Source organism: Lepidochelys olivacea (assembly GCF_965140295.1).
Source record: "Lepidochelys olivacea isolate rLepOli2 genome assembly, chromosome: 24".
Classification (NCBI taxonomy): Eukaryota; Metazoa; Chordata; order Testudines; family Cheloniidae; genus Lepidochelys; species Lepidochelys olivacea.
In genome coordinates this window covers 13,164,870-13,176,106 of record NC_140434.1, presented here as the reverse complement: position 1 = coordinate 13,176,106, position 11,237 = coordinate 13,164,870, and positions in this window count along the sequence as shown.

Genomic DNA, 11,237 nt, shown 5'->3' with positions numbered 1-11,237 from the left:
CACTCGCTGGCTCTGCTCCCACAACAAAGGCAGCGAGGCTAGTGCAGATTCGGCACATGAAAGAGGCGGCCCCGCCAGAGAGTGCTGGGGGGAGTGGGGCCCTCCAGATTGGGGGTTGACTGGGAGCCAGCACAGGGATTCCCTTCCCCGTCCAGTGCATCCTGAGCCCCTCCAGTACTCCGCCCGGGGAGAGCTCCCCTCAAACTCCTGTGTGCAGTGGTGAGCGCTCAGTGCAACATTGTACATATGGAGCAAGCACTGGGCCCCACTCCCCTCCCAGTGCCGGGGAGAGAACCGAGGAGTCCTGGCTCCCAGCCCCCCCACTCTAACCACTAAACCCCACTCCCCTGCCCGTGCCAGGGGGAGAACCCAGGAGTTTTGGCCCCCACACAGAAGCTTTTTAAAAGATGCCCTGAGCTACTCTTCTCCCACAGTCCCCTGAAATTTGATCCAAGATATCCAGGTGCCCAGATGTCTTAACGAGACCCCTGATTTTTTGTGCTGGGAGCCTGGTGCTTCCTGGACACAGGACCCCCTTTGGGGTGTCAGGCATCAGCATCTAAAAGCACTAGCCCCTTTTCAGAAGCAGTGGCCAAACATGCCCCCCAGACAGGGCAGGGGACAGGGCAGAAGGGAGTAAGATGGGGCCGTTCCAGGGCAAAGCTATAATGGGCACCGCACTTTATGGGGACACCGGTGGCCAGCTCCACCTACACCCTATGCCTGGGTTTGTGGGGGCGCCTCCTGCCCTCTGCTGTTCTCGCAGGGACACTCTGCGGAGGCCGAGGGTTCTGGCCAAGTTCGGATGGATGCTTCTAGCCCCATCAAACTGCTTCTAAGTCACTGCAGCAGGGTGGCCCTCCTTGGCCAGCCGAAAACCCAGAGGCCTCCACTGAGATCAGGACCCCCTCACCCCCTCGATTGTGCCGGGTGCTGCATAGGCCCCAACCAAGATCAGGACCTCCCTCCCCCCACCTCCAATTGTGCCGGGTGCTGCCCAGACCCCAACTGAGATCAGGGCCCCCGAGTTGTGCCAGGCGCTGCAGATATATAGCTAGTGATTCCCTCCACTGAAGAGCTTACAATTCAGATTGACAACGTAGACAAAAAGAGGGTTATGCACTCCATGAGGAAACTGAGGCCCAGACAGCCTGGGTGACATCCCAAAGTTCCCTCAGGAACTCCATGGCAAAGCTAGGAATCAGGCCCAGGTGGGGTGAGTTCTCATGTTCTGGTTATTATTAATTTAAAATAAAAAAAAACAAAGAACCAAAGCCCACAGCCCCCCCCTCCCCCTCAACTCAGACACTTGCAAAACCATTGGGAGCAAAACACTCTAAAAACTTCTCTTCGTAGGGCATGCATGTCCCGTCCTCTACAGAGACTGCCAGGCAAAAACAGGGCAGGGCTGGGGGGACCCAGGCCTATTTCCAGTGTCGAAGCAACAAGGACCCCCCAAATACCAGCTCCAGCCATCACTAGAAAGCACCAGGGAAAGAGGGCAGTGCCCCTCATTTCCCCCAGACTCCCCCATGTTCCAGGGCACCTTCGGGAGGGCCAGTTTCCTGGCCATATGGCCCCTGCACGGCATCTGTCAGCAATTGTGGCAGCTGCCAGCTCGGTAAATTCCTGATTGTGTGGGTACAAAAATCCCTCCCCTTTTCCCAGCATCCCAGTAAATAAGGGGCAGAAGGAGACTGCAACTAGTCCATGGGCACTCAGAAGGGGATGGCAGGGGGTAGATCCCAGAGCCCTGCCATGAGCATCATTAGCCTGGAAGAATCCCCCTTGGGAATCAGCAATATAGGACACATGACACATGCACATCAGTGGAACTACAAAGAATCTTCATTACTGGCCTTGATGGACCAGTGGTCTGAGCAGGGATGGGGGATGTAGTTTGGCTGGGCCCATGGCTGGTCCAGGGCAGCACCCTTGAGGAGTGACGGGGCCAGATTTCTGCCCATTCCCTTCCCACGCTGGCATAAATGGGGAGCAGCTCCCAGGGGTCAGTGGGGCTGAGTCTCCTTGTTAATCCGGCCTGGGACTCCCTGAGCTGGTGTCTTGGGACCAGACAGGAAACGGGCTGCGCACCCAGTTCAATGGGGACCCCTAGAACCAGCTTGGGGGCAGGGATTGGCTTTCCGTTTGGCCTGTCCAGTGCCTGGCACAATGGGGCCCAGGGCCGTGGCTAGGGCTCCCAGGTGAGGAGCTGGGGGAGAGGAGAATCCTCCCCATAATGACACTACAGCCGGGAGAGGGACCCTGAACTTGACAATGGCTATCTATTTAACAAAGCTCCCTGGGAGGGGGGTAACCCCAGCACAGCCCATGGGAGGGGACAGGAATCGGGGGGCATTTTAAAGCGAACCTGGTAGCCACGGCCCAGCCAGGCCAGGAGTAAGTGACTGGAAGGCTCAGGACTAGCAGAGGAGGGTGCCGGCACAGGGCACACGCTGATGGAGGGCTGAGAGTGGGACCCACAGCTGGCATCTGGGTGATGCGGGTGGTGGGGGCCTCAGTGAGTTAAGTACACCAGTCGGGTTAATTCCACAGGGGGTCCTGCCCCGATTTCCTCTCCCTGCTGGCAGGACACCCTATGGATTTGCTGACAGCTGGAAGTCAGGGGGCACAGTGCAGCCGGACTGGGGGATGGGGAAGGTGAGGGGGCTAGAGACCATCCGCAGGGACCCAGTTGCTGTGAAAACATGAGGGGCTGGCTCAGGGGGGCAGGGAATAGGGCAGGGGCCTGTCCCATTTCAGGGATACTGGCCCCAATCCAGTCCCAGGGCAGGGGACTGGCTGGCTTAGGGGGTGGGGAATGGAACATCAGGCCTTTCCCCTCTAGGGGGCGCTGGCCCTCATCCACCCCAGTGCAGACCCCTGCATTGGTGGCATAACCCACAAGCAGTCGCAGACCTTGGAGAAATGAGTTGTCGCTTTCTCAGCTCCCTCAGCAGCTGGGGCTGAGCAGGGACCAGCTAGGGGGTCTCCCTGGGGGCACAGCGGCAGGGGCTGGCAACTCGCACTGCTGTTGTCCCCAGTGCTCAGGTTCCCCCCACCCCGGGCCCTAGAGGGGCTGCCTTGGTTGGAAAGGGTTACGCACACCGCGGTGGAGAGGGTGGCGAGCGTGGGACATCCTGTGCTGTGACACGAGGAAACAGACGTGCACAGAACCTAGAGAGGAGGGAAGAGAAAATGCAAGGTGCGGTGGAAACGGGCAGCCGCCTCCCTGGGGGATTGTCCCGAGGTTCCTCCCCCTCCTCTCCCCTCCCCAGAGCCAAAGCCCTGCCACTCACCCTGCCCAGGAGCACCGAGCCAGCCCCATCCATCCTTCACCCGCAGCAGACGTCTCTTCCACTGACAGTCCCTGTCAATCAGGTGTCAAGGTCTTGGGTCCCATCGATGGGCCAGGGGACCCACCCACGCCTTGCCATTGGCTGGGGAAGGTGTCTGGTGAGCTCACATTGGACAAGGGGAGCTGTCAGCAAGGACCAATCTGGCACCACCCAGAGGGATTTGACTTTTCGGAGAAAAAATTATGTTTTCTTTGAAGGGAAACTTGATTTTTTTGGCGCTAAGATGCAGCCAGCTGTGGTGCGGGGCAGCTGGGGAACAACCACACATAACACCGCATGGGCACGGCTCGCCTGGTGCTGGGATGCAGCCACCTCTGGGGCAGGGCAGCTGGGGAACAAACGTTACACACGAGTGTGGGGGACTGAATGTGACTCTGACACACACACCCCAGTGACTGGGAGGGGCAGACAGTACCATCCTGTCATGAGAACTCAGGGTCCAGTTTCTCCTGAGCCTCCCCCAGCTTCAGCAGGGCCCCATGGCAGTGGTAGGGGGGCTGCATTGTCCCATTGCTGCCCTCCCAGCAGGATCTCGCCCCACCCCCCTGGGGGTGCCAGGCTGAGCCAATGCCCAACAGCTTCACGCCCCACACATTGCAGCCAGTTGGGGGAACCTCCTGTATGGGGAGGCTGCCCCCAAAACACATTGTTCCCTGACCCTTCCCCCCGCCCATCCACACCTTCACCCCACATTGGCACCTCACCCCGAGGGTCACCTGTGTTCCCTGCCCCACTCCAGCCATGCTATTACTGCCTCTGCCTGGCTTGCGGGGGGGGGGGGGGCAGAGGGAGGCACAGAGCCTTTCCCCTCTTGGGGGCGCCAGCCCCAGGGTGGGGGATGGGCTGACTCTGGCGATTCCCCCCCCTCCCCCCAGAAATAACCGAGAGGGGCTGGTTTTCGTTTTACTGAGAAACAAAAGTGAAGGGTGGGGGCGGGGGCAGGGGACACTGTGGGGCCTGGGGATGATTCAGCGCCCACAACTGTGGGAAATGGGGACAGGGCAAGTTTCTGCCAGGAAGAGCAGGCACCCGCTGACACATCCCTGGGGGCCGAGTTGCCCTGCCTTAGCAGAGAGGGGGTGGGGCGGGAGTGGGGACACCCGTAGAACAAGAGGGGAGAGCCCAGGGCTGGGCTAGCAGGGGGCTGCAGGTCGGAAATGAGGGGCGCCAGCAGAGCTCAGGAGGAACCCAAGGCTGGGTTAGCAGGGGGCTGTGGGTTGGGAGTGAGGTGGGGAGCTTAGGGCTGGGATGGCGGGGTGGGGGGCTTCAGAACCACAAGTGGGTTCTTCTCTGGACTGTAGGGTCCAAGTTGTGATTTCTGGCCACTGAAATTCAACTTCAGAGATGACATTAGAGTGGCATGGCTGAGTGCAATGTGAAACCAGTTCAGAGGGAATTATCTTGTGGGAGCCCGGATACCTGGGTTCTTTCCCTGACTCTGGGAGGGGAGTGGGATCTAGTGGTTGGAGGGAGGGCTGGAACTCAGGACACCTGGCTCCTTTCGCTGCTGTCTGATCTTGGAGAAGTTCCTTGCCTCGCTGTGCCGCAGTTTCCCCTGAACAAGCTGTGTCAGACGGGATCAGGATGAGAGGGGCGGGAATCCTGAGCAGTCACTGCCCCTTGGCGTGACCTGCTGGGTTGCTGGGGTTTCCAGTCCCACAGAGGTGAGGACTCCAGGGCCTCTGGGCAGGGCCAGGGACTCCGCGGGCTGATTCATAGCGAAAGGAAGATGCAAATCGAACGGGCCGGGGCCTGTAACTGTCTACGAAGGGGAAAATACGGGGGGGTGAGCCAGAAACTCAGGGACCCACCGCAGGGCTGGCTCTGACCCATGGCTCCCCGCATCCTGGTGCGGGACTGGCTATGGCCCATGGCTCCCCCTGGTCCCGGTGCTCGGCTCGCTATGACGCACAGCTCCCCCCCAATACTGGTACTGGGCTGGTACAGTCTTGGTGTGGGGCAGGCTGTGACGCACAGCTCCCCCTGTAATGGTGCAGGGCTGGTTGTAACCCACAGCTCCCCCTGTCCTGGTGCTGCCCTGGCTGTGACCCACAGCTCCCCCTGTCCTCATCCTGAGCTGGCTGTGATGCACGGTTCCCCCAATCCTGGTACTGGACTGCCTGTAACCCACAGCTTCGCCCATCCTGGTGCAGGGCTGGCTACGGCACCTGGCTCCCCCCGGTCCTGGTGCTCAGCTGGTTGTGACGCACAGCTCCCCCCCAGTACTGGTACTGGGCTGGCTGTGACTCACAGTTACCCCTGTCCTGGTGTGGGGGTGGCTGTGACCCATGGCTCCCCCCCCATCCTGGTGTGGGGCTCGCTGTGACCCACAGCTGCCCCCGTTCTGGTGCAGGGCTGGCTGAACCCAAGGCTCCCCCTGTCCTTGTGCAGGTGGCTGTGACCCACGGCTCCCCCGCATCCTGGTGCAGGACTGGCTGTGACCCACTGTGATGTTATCAACATAAACTGTGACCGTATAAATCATTGTTGCAACCACTGTTATATATTTGCACAAATCTTGTACAAAGGAGGTCCAGTAAGGTGTCTATGGAAAGGTTATGATCTGCTGGTTATGATTAGGCTGTCTGTATGCATGTATCCATTTTGTGGTTGAAATTATGAATATTGGCTATGTGCTTGTATCTCAATGTGTTTGATTCTAAGTAGCATTATGACAGGTTTCAGAGTAGCAGCCGTGTTAGTCTGTATCCGTAAAAAGAAAAGGAGGACTTGTGGCACCTTAGAGACTAACCAATTTATTAGAGCATAAGCTTTCCTGAACTACATGCAGCCGATGAAGTGAGCTGTAGCTCACAAAAGCTTATGCTCTAATAAATTTGTTAGTCTCTAAGGTGTCACAAGTACTCCTTTTCTTCTTAAGTAGCATTTGGTCAGCTTTTGAGAAAGGAATTTGCAGATTAAGTGCCCAATCAAGAAACACTTAACTGAAAATGAACCTTGGGAGACTCCAATCTATATGACAGGTTTCAGAGTAGCAGCCGTGTTAGTCTGTATTCGCAAAAAGAAAAGGAGGACTTGTGGCACCTTAGAGACTAACCAATTTATTTGAGCATAAGCTTTCGTGAGCTACAGCTCACTTCATCGGATGTAGCTCACGAAAGCTTATGCTCAGATAAATTGGTTAGTCTCTAAGGTGCCACAAGTCCTCCTTTTCTTTTTGCCAATCCATATGAGAAGTCTTCCTGGGAAAGTTCAAGGTAGCATGTGAGCAATGGCTGCTCTCCCTGTAAAAGAGCTGAGTCATGCATGGACATGTTAAGTCTTTGGGTTAAGTTTAGAGGTGAGAGCAACAACAGTGATGTCGTGGTGGGCGAGTGCTATAGACCACCAGATCAGAAGAATGAGGTTTTCTTTGGACAGCTAACTGAAGCTTCCAGATCACAGGCCCTGGAACTAATGCGGGACTTCAATCACCCTGACATCTGGTGGGAGAGCAATACAGCAACGCACAGACAATCCAGGAAGGTTTTGGAGAGTGTTGGGGACAACTTCCTGGTACAAGTGCTGGAGCAACCGACTAGGGGCCATGCTCCTCTTGACCTGCTGCTCACAAACAGGAAAGAAATGGTAAGGGAAGTAGAAGTGGGTGGCAACCTAGGTAGCAGTGACCATGAGATGGTTGAGTTCAGGATTCTGACAAAGGGAAGAAAGGAGAGTAGCAAAATATGGATCCTGGACTTCAGAAAAGCAGACTTAGACTTCCTTAGGGAACTGATGGGCAGGATCCCCTGGGAAGCTAATATGAGGGGGAAAGGAGTCCAGGAGAGCTGGCTGTATTTTAAAGAAGCCTTATTGAGGGCACAGGAACAAACCATCCCGATGTGCAAAAAGAATAGCAAATATAGCAGGCAACCAGCTTGGCTTAACAGTGAAATCTTCTGTGAGCTTAAACTCAAAAAGGAAGCTTACAAGAAGTGGAAATTTGGACAAATGACTAGGGAGGAATATAAAAATATTGCTCAAGCATGCAGGGGTGTAATCAGGAAGGCCAAGGCACAATTGGAGTTGCAGCTAGCAAGGGATGTGAAGGGTAACAAGAAGGGTTTCTACAGGTATGCTAGCAACAAACAGAAGGTCAGGGAAAGTGTGGGCCCCTTACTGAATGGGGGAGGCAACCTAGTGACAGATGTGGAAAAAGCTGAAGTACTCAATGCTTTTTTTGCCTCGGTCTTCACAGACAAGGTCAGCTCCCAGACTGCTGCACTGGGCAACACAGTATGGGGAGTTGGTGAGCAGCCCTCAGTGGTGAAAGAACAGGTTAAGGACTATTTAGAAAAGCTGGACGTGCACAAGGCCATGGGTCCAGATCTAATGCATCCAAAGGTGCTGAGAGAGTTGGCTTATGTGATTGCAGAGCCATTGGCCATTATCTTAAAAAAATCTGTGGTGATTGGGGGAGGTCCCGGACAATTGGAAAAAGGCAAACATAGTGCCCATCTTTAAAAAAGGTGTCATAAATATAAAGGGAAGGGTAAACCCCTTTAAAATCCCTCCTGGCCAGAGGAAAAATCCTCTCACCTGTAAAGGGTTAAGAAGCTAAAGGTAACCTCGCTGGCACCTGACCAAAATGACCAATGAGGAGACAAGATACTTTCAAAAGCTGGGAGGAGGGAGAAAAAACAAAGGGTCTGTGTCTGTTTGTATGCTGCTTTTGCCGGGGATGGAACAGGAATGGAGTCTTAGAACTTTTAGTAAGTAATCTAGCTAGGTATGTGTTAGATTATGATTTCTTTAAATGGCTGAGAAAAGAGCTGTGCTGAATAGAATGACTATTCCTGTCTGTGTGTCTTTTTTGTAACTTAAGGTTTTGCCTAGAGGGATTCTCTATGTTTTGAATCTAATTACCCTGTAAGGTATCTACTATCCTGATTTTACAGAGGTGATTCCTTTACTTCTATTAAAAGTCTTCTTGTAAGAAAACTGAATGCTTTTTCATTGTTCTAAGATCCAAGGGTTTGGGTCTGTGGTCACCTATGCAAATTGGTGAGGATTTTTACCACACCTTCCCCAGAAAGGTTTCAGAGTAACAGCCCTGTTAGTCTGTATTAGCTCATGAAAGCTCATGCTCAAATAAATTGGTTAGTCTCTAAGGTGCCACAAGTACTCCTTTTCTTCTTCCCCAGAAAGTGGGGTGCAAGGGTTGGGAGGATTTTGGGGGGAAAGATGTGTCCAAACTACGTTTCCCAGTAAACCTAGTTAAAGTTTGGTGGTGGCAGTGGAAATCCAGGGGCAAAGGATAAAATTAATTTGTACCTTGGGGAAGTTTTAACCTAAGCTGGTGAAAGTAAGCTTAGGAGGTTTTCATGCAGGTCCCCACATCTGTACCCTAGAGTTCAGAGTGGGGAAGGAACCTTGACAAAAGAGAAGAAAGAGAACCCAGGGAACTACAGACCTGTCAGCCTCACTTCAGTCTCCGGCAAAATCATGGAGCAGGACCTCAAGGAATCCATACTGAAGCACTTGGAGGAGAGGAAGGTGATCAGGAACAGACAACATGGATTCACCAAGGGCAAGTCCTGCCTGACCAACCTGATTGCCTTCTATGATGAGATAACTGGCTCTGTGGATATGGGGAAAGCGGTGGATGTGATATATTTTGACTTTAGCAAGCTTTTGATACTGTTTCTCACAGTGTTCTTGCCAGCAAGTTAAAGAAGCATGGATTGGATGAATGGTCTATAAGGTGGATAGAAAGCTGGCTAGATCATTGGGCTCAATGGGTAGCGATCAACTGCTCGATGTCTAGTTGGCAGCCGATATCTGGTAAGTGAGATCAGAAAGAGTCTGTTGCTCAGGAATGTTCCTTTAGAACAAGCCCTAGGTGAAGGGGGTAAGGGCAGAATTTCTGTGAGGGGTGAAATAGAGAAGCTCCTAGGGAAAGGAATCCTCATGGTAGTCTTAGCAAGCAATTTGCTACAACTGAAGGGTGTGGAAGTAATTTGATCAAGGAAGTTTTAGTTCCTAACAGCCAGAAATTTTCTGTTGTGAATGGATCCACTGACTTTCCTTTTGAAAGAATAGCTTTGAGACTCTCAGATGGAGTAAAAGCTGTTAAAGTTTAACAGCCCTATAACCAAGTGCCTGTGCTTGACCAGTTTGTTGGGGAAACAAGGTTGTTAAGAAAGAAATGTCTCCATGCTAATTCTTTGAGTGAGCAGTCTGTGCTTCACAGTTAATGCCCATAAGTCTGAGGACAGATTTGGTTATTGGTGTTTCAAAGCAGAGCAATTTTATGGCTGAATGCCTAAGGCAGGGGTAGGCAACCTGCAATCTGCCGCACATGAGCTGATTTTCAGCGGCACTCACACTGCCTGGGTCCTGGCCACCGTCCCGGGGAGCTCTGCATTTTAATTTTAAATGAAGCTTCTTAAACATTTTTAAAACCTTTATTTACTTTACATACAACAATAGTTTAGTTCTATATTAAAGACTTATCGAAAGAGACTTTCTAAAATCGTTAAAATGTATTACTGGCACGGGAAACCCTAAATTAGAGTGAATAAATGAAGACTTGGCACCCCACTTCTGAAAGGTTGCCAACCCCTGGCCTAAGAATACAGGGGAAAGCAAGCAAACTCACCCTTATGTACTTTGAATTGTTTTGGTATCGCTTTAAAACAAAATCCAGCCTCTAAGTTGCTGGGGGTGGTAGATTCGCAAGCAGGCAGAAGAGCTTCTGTGTAGATGCTCAAAGCACAGAGAATCTGCAGTTGGTGAACACACCTATCCAGCAAAGGAATTCCTGTGAGCAGGAAGTTTCAGTTTTCAGCCTTCTAGAAAAACGGCATAGGGGAAAAGAACCCAATCCTGCTGAAGGGAAGAATGAATGTCCAGCCTTGAAATTGGTAGCAGCTGAGAATTTAAAAGCTAGTGTTTGTGTTGATGCAAGTTACCTGACTGACTGAAGGGAGAAAAACTTGCTAATAGCTGTTAGCACAGAGAGCACACCCAATCTGCCAGTGAATTCTATTAAGCAAGAGAAATCAGGGTTTGATCCTTCAGGGCAAGGAGGAAAAAGAGAAAAGTTTGCAAATGAAAGCCACAGGTTAACCCTAAAATGCCAAAACCCCAACGGTATTGAGCCAAAGGTGTGGAATAACAAACATGATTGTAGATGGACACTTGCAATTGATTTGTTTCAGAGTAGCAGCCGTGTTAGTCTGTATCCGCAGAAAGAAAAGGAGGACTTGTGGCACCTTAGAGACTAACCAATTTATTTGAGCATAAGCTTTCGTGTAAGTGAACTGTAGCTCACAAAAGCTCATGCTCAAATAAATTTGTTAGTCTCTAAGGTGCCACAAGTCCTCCTTTTCTTTGATGGATTTGTTGTTATTGCTAATGGTAATTTTTGTAACTACAGTTCTTGGTAATAGCAACACATTAATGTACAATGTGCCTGATCTTTTGAAAAAACCCTTGAACATGTTAAAAGGAATACATGAGAACACACTTTATGCTAAAAGGCCTGGTTATACTGACATTGCACAGTTAATGCCTGTAAACAGTATTGGAACTTTTCACAGAGGAAAAGATGTTCCAAACCTAATGTGCTGTATGAAAAGGGAAACTGAGGCACACTACCATATTGCTTTCATGGCTAAATGCCAAGATTTCTATACTGTGGACAACATTAATATCTACAGCAACTTGATGTTAATTGATTTCCAAACATTTGCCAGAGCTTGTATGGATAAGTAGCTATGTTCTCTAGCTCTTGGAAAGATCACGAGACACACAGGAATCATGCTGCAAGAGCAGATCCAATCCACTATTGTTCTAACGAAGTTTTACCTTGAGTTTGTAAAGAGATTCAATCATGTTATTGAACATGACTTTGATGAACCATTTCAGTTATAC